The sequence below is a fragment of the Vanacampus margaritifer genome, chromosome 19, assembly GCF_051991255.1.
Source record: "Vanacampus margaritifer isolate UIUO_Vmar chromosome 19, RoL_Vmar_1.0, whole genome shotgun sequence".
In the NCBI taxonomy this organism is placed as follows: Eukaryota; Metazoa; Chordata; class Actinopteri; order Syngnathiformes; family Syngnathidae; genus Vanacampus; species Vanacampus margaritifer.
The window spans coordinates 11,553,811-11,566,014 of NC_135450.1; positions in this window are offsets into that span (position 1 = coordinate 11,553,811).

Consider the following 12,204-nt stretch of genomic DNA (forward strand, 5'->3'; position numbering starts at 1 on the left):
CTGTGTTGGCTGTGGGAGGCATGGAAAACAGGCTGGATACCGGTCCCTGAGGACCAGGGTTGGGGACCTCTGATTTAAATGATCCGCTAATCAGTAAGATCTGCATGACGCCTGATAACGATCCTCAGTTGTGTTGGTTGAGGGAGACATGGAAAACAGGCCGGATAGGGGTACTCGAGGACCGCGGTTGAGAACCACTGACTTAAGGCACTGTATGTTTTTTTTTTGTGCCAACCAAAAAACCTTCAGCCGTTTAGAATTTGTTGACTGTCATCCATTGTAATCCTGCTTTTTACACTTACAGAAAGTGTCGGCTCTCGGTTAATTTTATGATGATTTGTTTACTGTTGTGCAACATTTTTGTGTTATCCGTTGCTCTTGCTCTCTCAGTTAAGTATATTAAATGTTTGTGGGGTTTTTTGTCATCAAAGATATAAAAACATGACTAGAGAGTATTTAAATAGGGTATTTATTTTCCAGGATTTCACTTATTGCGGTTCTGGTCTGGAATGTAACCCCGCTATGGATGGATAATTATACTGTACTTGTTGCCCCTTTGTTTATAAATAAAATTGAGACAAGACCTGATTTGGGTCTTTAGAAGGTGCGAAATAAGAGATCACGTTTCCCTCCACCCTCTGCTTACCCGCTGTTTTAACCTCATTCAATAATTGTTTGTCGTGTTTTTTTTCTCTCGATATTTTTACCATGTGAACGCTTTACCCGCGAGTTTTTTCCAGTCTCTCTGCACAGGTTAACTTCCAGTGGCCTTCAACTTGGCTCTTTGGCGCGGTGGAGAGAAAAGTAGCTGTAAAGTTATGCAGAAGTTATTCTTCATCCCTCGGGCCGTCCCTAATCCGCCCAAAACCTCATTCTTTCATCGGAGAACTGTGCCTCCTTTCTTGCGCCCCCCTCTCTATACAACATAAAGTCAGACTGCATTTAATGGTTATGTCGCGATGGGAGAGGGGCTTTCTTCTTCGCCCTTTCTCCCCGATATCGCCCTTTTTCGTCGTGTGAGTCTCCCAACCCGCGGGGACCCCCATATTCTTCCCTCGGCGTCTGACTCGAATCGCAAACTAACCCTGATTTTCACCACTTTGCTGGGAATGGCGAGGAGTGATAATAGAGATTTCGCTTTCATTTTATACGCTTGACTTGGTTATTGTTGCTCTGCTCCTCTCCCGTGAGTCTCCTCCTTTCTAGGGATTAAGCCCTGACTTCGTCCTCGCTATACTGGCTGCCGAAGTGGCCCCGGGATGACAATTGATGCAGATCAAGGCAGGCCCTTTTCTGTTCTCTGAAAAGCTCAGTCCAGTTGAAATGAAGCGGTTGGACCGGACACGAGGGATGCTCGTCAGTTTGCTTCCCACAAATGCACGGCGGCAGTGAAAGTTGTGAATTGCTTTTTGCTTAGAAACAACGCTTAGAAATGTGTTGGATATCGCTGATGTCCATCTTAAGTAGGGATAGACCGATTATCAGCCGGGCCAATTATCAGCATTTTGACGAATATCGGCCATTTTGAAGAATCATATGGCCTATTATAGATATATATTATAGATTTCAGGGAATTAATCATTTAAATGTTCAGAGAACTCTCTGCACCTTCTTTTTTTGGTTGAAATTAAAAGTAAGAATTTAATACTTCAGATATTTTGACATTTTGGAAAACTTTATTTACTGTAAAAAAAAATAGGCAATTATTTACTTGTTTAAGTTTTTATTACTTTTGAATACATGCTACCGCCCCTAGGAAATCCCTGAACTTTTTGTTTGATTTTTAAAACAAAGATGTGTATTGACTATGATTTTTTTTATCCCCAATATCTTATCTTCTAATCCAATATTTTATGAACCCTAAAAGTTGCTCAATAGGCATATATATATTAAAAAAAAAAAAAACATTTAAGAGCTGGCGTTTATGTTTTTTTTCAAATTTTGATGCCAATATTTTACCTTTTAGTGAAAATGAATATCGGCTCCAAATATCGGTTATCGACGTCCTTGACTACTCATCATTGGTACTATCGGCCCTGACACATGTTAGAAAACTTTTGCAGTCCTCAAAAAAAAAAAGTGGGGAGGGGGGGCTAAAAAACTGACACACAAAAACAAAGATAATCAAACATTGTATATTTTTAAATAGCACAACGCTACCGTTCAACCAATCCATAGAGTCCGTTTGTCAGTACGAAGAACGTAGGATACGGTCTCGTGAACTCACCAAGTACGGTCTTCTTAAGAATGTACGAGAAAAAAAATTCTTCTTAAGAACGTGATTTTCTTTGTAAACTGGAACAGCCAGGGCTGGACTGGCCATCTGGCATACAGGGCAGAGGCCCGGTGGGCCGGTGTCTTTTGGGGCCGATGTGGTGCTAATCAATGATTAATTTCCTCCATTTTACCACAGAGACCGGCCCACAATTTAGAGGGAGGAGCCCAGTAATCCATTTACAATATAGAGAGCAAACTTAACCAATAAACATCAGTGGTAGAGCTACGTGGTAGCCAAGGTTGCTCAGGAATTGGCCTGGGCCGACAGGCCTAAGTCAAAATGCCAGGACCGATTATTTGTGCCACTCCAGCCCTGGGAACAACTGTGAACTTGTTAAACCCCGAATTGTAATAGGAGAAGCTAGCTGTAGGCGCTACTGACAAGCTAACTCCTGCTGTGGCTCAACATTGAAATAACCTCGATCAGATTTGATGGTTTAGTCACAGACTTTCCCAAAAGTTATGTTTCTCTTTCCCATAAATGTGGGAATGAAATTGTGTTAAAATGTACAAAATCTTTATCGATCGATTGTGACGCAGATACAAAAACATCTGTCATCACCGCAACAGTGTCCACGCATTGACTGTGTCACCTCCAATCAGGCTGTTGACGGAGTGTTGTGCACTCTTCCGCGGGTCACTTGGGTCGAGCCTCTCCTAGAAGAGCCGCCCCGGTGCTCGTTCAGCGAGAAGGGGAGGCGGCGGGTGGTGGGATAATTACCAAACACGCAGCCGACCGCAGACACACAAAAGCCGCTTTGACTTCCTCACTGCTGGTCGTCCCGGAGAGGACGGTCCCCGCTCGCTCTCCCCCACTCAACCCCAGAACACCTCTCGCGGCTCCCGAGAAGCCCGGACGTCTTGTTCCATAACAAGACGCGAAAGTGACTTCTTTCAGCTCCACTGAACTGAACATAAACCCCCAGCGACAACCTCCAGTGCCCAAACAGAACAGGGGAGGACGGGTGGGCCGGGACGGAGCCCGTGGGAGGGTGACGGCCGGGGTGGGCTTGACGGATCGTTCGATAAAGTTGTTATTCACGTTAATGTAACACGGGGTGCCCAACGTCCGGTTTTCATTCACTTTTCTCAGCCTGTCTCATATATCTATTTTATTTTATTTATTTATTTTATTTTGACCGGGCCACAATGTTATTCAAAAAAATAAATAAACTGGTGGAAGGGGGGTAAAAAAAAAAAAATTGTGGTTACGACACCCACATCCCTCACAGGTGTGGCGCCCCTGTCATCAACTATGACTTCTATACTGTATAATAATGCTAATGAATTATAACAGAATTTCCACACACATCTAACCTGTAAACAAACACAGTGTAGCTCAACTTCTGACTAGCAGATGTCATGCTTAACCAAATAATGCTAATAATAATTACAATAATAATAATAGCCCTCAATTTATGCAGATTTCTGCAACATTTAAACAGCCTATCTCAGAGCTCTTTAGATGGAGCCAAATCCATTTTTAATGTTTTTTTTTTTAAAATATATACTGTATATATAATAATGATAATCTTAATTTATTTTATAAGGAGATCAACTTTCCTGAAAAGAAAATAAACACGATGCTGATTTTTCATTTGAAATCATTAAATGTACAAACATTTGGTATTTTTTCCTTGACTGCGCCAAATGAAACTAAAAAAAAATTGACCGTGACACCCTCCACCCCTTCCACTGGCAGTGACACGGCAATGAAAGCAAGACGTGCTGTAAACATAATGGGCCTCGGGGGTGATTGTTTCTGGCAGGCTACAAAACACGTCGGCCCTCCCCTCAAATTAGTCCCCCAGGAGGGGACGGATGGGCTTGGGATGGCGGGGGGGGGGGGGGGTCACATCCCATGGGAGGCACTGACATGACGGCATGCCTGCACATACTATCCTAAACATGCATCATATGGGTGTGCCCTTCCAAACTGGCATTATGGCATAATACAGTTTCAGTAACTATCTTAATAATGATAATTTTGTGCTACTTTTACGTTTACGCAAAAAAATGTTTTGCATCCACACACTGATACGTTTCAATTCAGTGAGCATAGCTGTTGTAGGCCACTTAATAGCCTAATGGAAGCATGTACAGACTGAATAATAGGGGTCCAAGGATTGACCTGTGGGGAACGCCACAGGTCATAGCCATTTGGTCTGAGACTAAACTACCTCATGATAAGCATATCCTGCAATCAGAAGCAACAGGTGCTTGAAGTGGCCGGGTCGCGTGAGGAGCAAACTGTTGGTGTGTTAGCATTAGCATTAGCCATGATTTGTGAATGAGGTGGCGGGGGAGTGAGGAAAAATCCTCTGTGAGCGGATTGAGCCCAGATGCAGGCAGCGATGTTAACTTTGAGTGGTCCCCTCCCTCCCTCCGCCACCCTCCTACTTCCCAAGCCCCCAGGTTGCCTTTGCATGACATCATCCCCAAACTATGCCCCCCACCCCACCCCCCTCCACACCCATGTGAATCTGAGCTGTCACAATCGACAGCCGGCCCACCATTAAACTGTACGCCAGCCCCATACGTTTCCCCTCTCTTCTTCACCACCTCCTCCCTACGTCCTTCTTCTTCTTTCTGAACCCCCAGAAAGGCATTGTTTGAGTCCGGGCCTGATCAAAAAACTGTTGCCCGCCAACCACGGGGCTTTCTGTAAATTCAATGAGGCCACCTTAAAGATTTTCCTAATTAATGGATGACATCTTTGGCTGGAGGAGAGGCGAGGCATTCTGCTGCGGCTCGCTCTTTGTTCGCCTCCTAATTAACTTTCCCAGGTCACTCAGGTCCCCGCAACCTGCGAGTGAAGAGCTCCCATTGAGGAGGCAGTTGTAAACTTACTTTTTTCTTGCCTCGGCACTTAAAAGGGGAAAGCAACTATAGGGAACAGAAAATATCCTATTTAAGTCCTTTGTGCGTGAACTGCTTGCACATGTTCCAATAAAGGAAGTCTTCTAAATAAGCTGCCGTGTTGCTCTCCGCTAACCCCCCCCCCCCCCCCCCCCAATCCTTGTCCCACCTCTTTTCTCTCCCAGGTTATGAATGATAGCTGTGGGTTGAAGGGGGCCACGGGGCCAAAGGACAGCATCTGGGCACTGGGGAATTGTGAGCATCTCCAACTTTGAGGGAATTTAAGGATGGGAAAATTGGATAAGGATTGGGAAAAAATACAAGTGGCACTTTGCCCTAAATTGACAGTTTTTTTTAAAAGGACCCTTCTTCTTTCACCATGACTTTAATTTTATTTTTATTTTTTTACTAACCCTACCAAAATATTGCAGCTACTCAATTAACCAACTTATAGGTAACATTTGTATCCATTGTTGGACCTAAATGACAGATTTCAATTGTAATGTGTTTATCCACTAGTTTGCTTTGTATACTTCCTATTATGATTTGTAATATATTATTCTAAAATGTAGTGGCCCAAAAATAAAGATTTAAAGATACATTTTAAATAATTAAAGAGAAGTGTTCAAGTTACTTTAATAATAATGCATTATTGTTGCTCCTTGGAGGGTTTTTTTTTTAATCTAAAAAAATATAATACATTTAAGATGATGATAACAATAGAGAAATGTACATGTTACACTATCACTCATTCTTGAGATAAGGGACAAACGAGGTTTTAAATGCACATGGTATTATTTGAATTTGCATATATATTTGTAAAAGTCTTTTTCAAAACAATAAAAAAAATATATATGCGTCTAACTGAAACATGATTATTTTCAGTTTAGAAATTGATTTATGTCAACTCTGACAGACACATAAAAAATAAAAGACACATAAAACTGAAAAAAATAAAAATAAATTTTGGGTGAAATATATTGGAATATCTTTTAGTTTCTCTGATGTCATATATATATATATATATATATATATATATATATATATATATATATATATATATATATATATATACTTGTGTTGTGAACAAATTTGTAAAATTATTACATTTTAATTTTATTATGAGAAAATATATTTTCTTAAATAAATTTCATGTAAAGGGGCAAAGATGAAACAGTACCTTATTATATTAACTAAATAAATTGCATACATAATTATTTTTTCATGAAATAACAAAAATGTACATCTGAAGGAGTTAACAAAAACGTGTCTGCATCACTTTTTTTTTTTTTTTAAAGTGTTTTTTTTGTTTACAGACGTAGGTGGCAAATCTGACCACAGGTGACCTACACTCTAAAAACAGTTGGGTCAAAAGTAACCCAATTATGGATAAAAAAAATGGGACCCAATTTTCTGGGTTGATTTGTACTAAATGACCCAATTTGTTGACCCAAGTAAAGGATCTGAACAATATTTATGAGTTGATTTACGCTGAAAGACCCATTTCTCGACTCAAAGTTGGGTCAAATCGACCCAAGTAGTGGATGGGTCCATTTTTGACCCATAGTTGGGTTATTTTTAACTCAACAGTTTTTAGAGTGTATGATGAGCTAACTACTCTGTATATACTGAACATAAATCTGAAAAGAAAATCTTGGCTAGCCACCTGTGGCCATCATTCACTACTGCTAGCCATCTCCTTTATCAAGGCTTCCAACTTTGGTTACTTTCAGAGTACCATCAGAGACTCCACTACACAGAAAATATCATAAAATCCACTTTAGTGTGTTTTTCATCTGTGTGTGTTGTTCCATTGTTTCCTATAAGAAAAACTTGGACCTCTAAAGCAGCAGGCTCACTAAGAATTCACGCTGACTGGAGACCGTGACCCTTGAACCTGACTTGGCAGCAGGCAAACGTCAGGTAAAGTGGGTCAGAAAGCGAGACTGACTTGCCAAGCAGAGCAGATGAACGACTCCTGGTTTGAGCGCTGGGAGCCATTCCAAGTGATTTGGGTGATTCCCGGTGACAGCTCGTTGCTTTTTCATGTTCCCATTAGTCAAATAATGTTGAAAGGCAATTATGCTTTGCAGAGTAAATTGTTTACTATTTGCCTAGCCACTACTGTAGTGAAGTGAGTTAAATTCACTGCTGCCTTGTATCACAAAATTTTGCTTGTAAATCAAGGGGGGGGGGGGGGGGATTCCATCAAAATGATGGCTCATATTTCAATGAACTTAAGTCTTACTGTACACTCTAAAAAAAAACGGTTGAGTCAAAAATGACCCAGCTATGGGTCAAAAATGGACCGATCCGCTACTTGGGACTATTTGACCCAACTCTGAGTCAAGAAATGGGTCTTTTAGTGTAAAACAACTCATAAATATTGGTCAGATCCTTTACTTGGGTCCAAAAATTGGGTCATTTTGTATAAAACGACCTAGAAAGGTGGATTAAATTGACCCATAAAGTGAATCGGTTCTTTTTTTTTTTTTATCTATAATTGGGTTACTTTTGACCCAACTGTTTTTAGAGTGTAGGTCATATATTGTCAGATTTGCCACCTACGTCTGTAAACAAAAAAACACTCTGTATACATTCTAAAAAATAGTTGGGTTCTTCATCCAACCCAAAAAGTTAGGTAAAATTAATACTACACAAAACAACCCATTTTTTGGGGTTGTTCGTACAAAACAACCACTTTTTTTTTTTTTTAATGAATAATTCAAAAAGTTGTGTCAAATTGAGCTCTTGTATTGTATTTCAGTCGAGGTTAGTTCTTGTCTTGATAATGTGAGATGAGCAAATGACTGCACCTGGTCCTGAGTCAAAGCTGGTGTCTCGGCTCTCACGTGTTTGTCCTTGCAGTGTCAACACACTGAGCCACTCTACTCAGCTGTCATAATTTGTTAATGAGTCTTTTCACGGAGAAAAGGGTCGACGGATCGGGTGGAGAAAAGAGAAAAGACGCTCTTCACTACCCACTGAAAGCGCAGGTCCGTCCCGAGAGGGGAACCCAAGGGCGACATCAGACCGATTTCAGAGCAGCCAGTGATGGCATCTCTGTATATTTTAATATTAATGACCCCCGGGCCCCTCTAAGCCTCCGACAGGTGCCCCCTGCCGCACTTGAGCCGGGGGATGAGTGAGCGACCGGCTATCTAGCGCCGGCGGCCTGGAAAGGCCTCGTATGGAGAAGACGAGGAAAGAGCGGCCGGAGCGGACAGGGAGTCAAGCCATGTTTTTGAGTCACTTTCCCCAGCTGAAACGCAGGTCGATACTCGCCCCCCTCGCGCCACCACCAGCACCCCTTGAGAAAGAGATTGACTTTTGTTTGGAGTTTGTGAGAAGTGGGAATCAGAAGCGGGACAATGGGACTCCCCACGGTGAGAGGCTGAGAGGAGCCATCTCAAATCAGTCAGCCAGGGGACTGACTAATCCGTCCATTGTCCCTCCCCAGCCACCGGCCGCACATCAACACATTCGCCCCCCATTGTCCCCCACCCTCGTGCAGCGGGATTTGCTCTCCCCAACAGCCAGTTTTGTCCAAGGCAGTTCGAGCGGAAGTTTCTCACTGACAATTTGCCCCAAATAGATTTGTCAGAGCGTCCAAACTGCGCCGCGCCGGCCCGTCGTTTTTTTCCTGGCTTTGGGTTCCGGCATCTCGGACTCTCTCGTCTATGGCCGTATGTACACAAGTGCACTGTATGTTGCACAGCGGTGGACATCTGGGCTTGTATGAGGAAAGCTTTATGAAATGATGCGACAAAACAGGCCCCAGTAAGATGTTTGTGGGCTTGGCCTAGGAAAGAGCACGTCTGCCTCACAATTCTGAGGTTTCAGGTTCAAATCGCAGCGTCCGCCTTCCTCTGCACTCTAAAAACTGCCCTCTTCCAAATGCTGGGTCCCCCAAAAATTGGGGTGGTAAAAAAAAAAAAAAAAAATCACTCAGAAAACTGATTAATTAACCCAATTTGGGTCAACGTTTAGTTATGTATCTGAACCGAACAGTTATGACCCAAAAAGTTAACCCAATACTGTTCAAACAGGGATCAATCCAACTTTTTTTTTTTTTTTTTTCTACAGGAGAGCTCAGTATTGTTCATTCGATTTGACAAGATCAATCAATCAATCCAACTTTTTGAGTGACTCAATTCAACTGCTTTTAGAGTGTGTGGAGATTAGTTGGGTCAAAAATAACCCAGTATGAGTAAATACCCAATTTTTTGAGTTAAAAAAAAAGTTGGGTCAAATGAATAACCCAGTATGAGTAAACACCCAACTTTTTGAGTAAAAAAAAAAAAAGTTGGGTCAAATGAATAACCCAAAAAGTTTGCTTTTTGACCATGATTGGGTTAACTTTTTGGGTTATCCATTTGACCCAACTTTTTGGGTTAGATAAATAACTTAAAAAGCTGGGTCAGTCCCTACTTGAACCATATTGGGTTCGTTTTCACTCGACTGTTTTTAGAGTGTGTGGAGATTCCATGCTCTCGTAATACACTCCACAATTTTAAAACTGCTGCTTCAAAAAAAATTTGTACAAAACAACCCAAAATACAAGCCCACATTTTTGGGTTATTTTGTACAAGAAAAAAAAGGGTTGTTTTGCTTAGAACAACCAAGATGGTTGAGTCAAATTGGCCCAAGTTACCGGGTCGGTACAATTTTTGACCCATATTGGGTCATTTTTGACCCAGCAGTTTTAAGAGTGTAATAACGGTATAAACAGTTGGGTAAAACAAATAACCTAATTATTTAAGAAATGTACCAATCCACTACTTGGGTCAATTTGACCCAACTTCTTGGGTTGTTTTGCACAAAACAATCTAAAAAAGTTGTGTCCAATTGACAAAAGTAATAGATCAGTCCACAACTGAGTACTCGAGTTTTTCGTCAGCAATGATCTTCAACTTCAAACATGTCGGCTTATAATGTGTGAAACAAATCTGAGTTCACTTAAAAGGGTCTCTAAAGCTTCTTCACCTCCAGCAAGTTTGTGGACAGGTAACCTGCAGCGCCGCATTGAACTATCCGTGGTGCTGAAACCTGTTTCTCTCTTGCATGTTCCAGGTAGCAACAGGGTGGATAGTGGACAGCACGTCTTTCTCACAGTCAAGAGTTCTGAGTTCAAATCTGAGCTCCGGATTTGGTACATTTTTATAAACAAGATATCTGAACAATAAATCGATTATTAAAACAATTATTGATTAGTTGTCAATTAATTATTGCAACTCTAATATGTATAAATAAATGTATATGCATAAAACATTTAAAACATCTACAATGCAGTCAAAACACATACGAATGAAGCTTCTATATAAATGCATGAATGCATTTGTGCTTACAGTCCTTTTTTTTTTATGTAAAGTTCAGTTAACTTTTAAATTACATGATAGCATTCGGGAGGGGCACACCTGAATGCACGTGAATAAGGACCGAAAGTGATTTAAAGCAGCAGTGTTGATCTCTTCGGGTCACTTTTAAAGCCGGCACAGCTTCACTATGGCTTTTACCAGGCTTGAAATCTCTCCATTATTCGCTCCCTGGTGCTTAGTGACTTCTTGCTAAACCAATTGCTTTCCGCCTGGTTGCTTTTAGGGACCTGTGCAGTCATAAGAAATCATTGTCTGTGCTATTTTCACTTCATCTGGGTGAAAAAAAAAAGAACATATTCTAATCAACGCTCATGCAAGTGGGATGTTTAAAAAAAAACAGGTTTGCATTGTTCCGCAGTCACTTCCCCCATGTTTGCCCATCTTGAAGTATGTCAAATATCTGCATAATGAAGATGAACTCCCTTGATACAAAAAAAATAAATAAAGAAAACAGATACACAATCGACTGCATCCTTTGTTGCCGGCAACATTTGATTGAGTGTCTGAGGAGAAGATTGTCACTCGTGGAAGAGCCGGCGAGAGAAAGTGAAAGAAGGCAACCCGGGCAACCGCGATGTTGGTTATATTTGTGTAAAGGCTATCAGTGAATGACGAGGATTAGGACGCGTTAAGGAGATTATGTCAAACATTCGCCATTCAGCCGCCGGCAGCCACCCACGCACACGCGCGCACGTCCGCGCACTCACGCGCATCACGCACTTACGGGAGAAGTCAGAAACTTTTGTCGAAAGATCGAAAAAGTCACTCACTGGAACGCATTATTATTATTATTATTAATAGGTGTGACTAATATGTCTATCAAAGTGACAAAGCTCTGAAACAAAGCTCTGTGTGTGATCTTTTCTCTCATTAGTCAGCGCAGGTGTACCTAATGTTGTGTCCGCTTCGTCACCGCCGAGCCCCCCCACCCCCCAAAAAAATCAAAGAGCCGCTCGAGTGAATTCATCCCGCGCGCTAAAGCCGCAGGTTACGAGACACCCAAGACACAATGGTTAATTGCAATTAAATACGCCTCCCCGCCTCGCCCCATGGCCGCTTAAATCGACACTTTGTGCGGCCATATGGCCTCCGGCGCACCGTGGGAAGAAGGACAATTAAAAACAGAATATGGATTTCTGGAGTTACCCGGGCAGAGCGCAGCAAGCTGTCAAGGTCAGGGTGTCAGAAAGAGAGGATCCCGGTGTCCACAGTTGCGTGGGTGGTTGGGGGGTAGCCATGCGTGCGGGGCGTCCTGCGGGAAGAGAAATGAGTATTGGAACTTTAAGCAAAGTGACGGAAAACTTCCAAAGACAGTCATGTTTAAACTTACAGTGGAAGACAAGTCCAAAAAAATCTTTAGCGCCCCCACCTGTCTAGACACGGCATTCTTAGTCAAATTTATGAAATACGTTTATGGTTGAAAATCCACCTGTTGGCGGCCATTTTGCTACTTCCGTCGACTGAAAATGACATCACAGTGCTGGGCGGCCTCAGCAGGTGCGCCGTGATTGGTTGTTACCTGAGCCCTCGTGACGGTGGATTTTGTTGTTCCGCATTCCACAAAAGCAACATCATCAACATCGTGTTTAGACTATAGTAGTGGCATTGAACTTAATGTAAAAACTTTTTTATTTTTATTTTTTTACTTCAATTTTTAAAATGAAGAAATCTGCTTGCTTAACCCAATTCA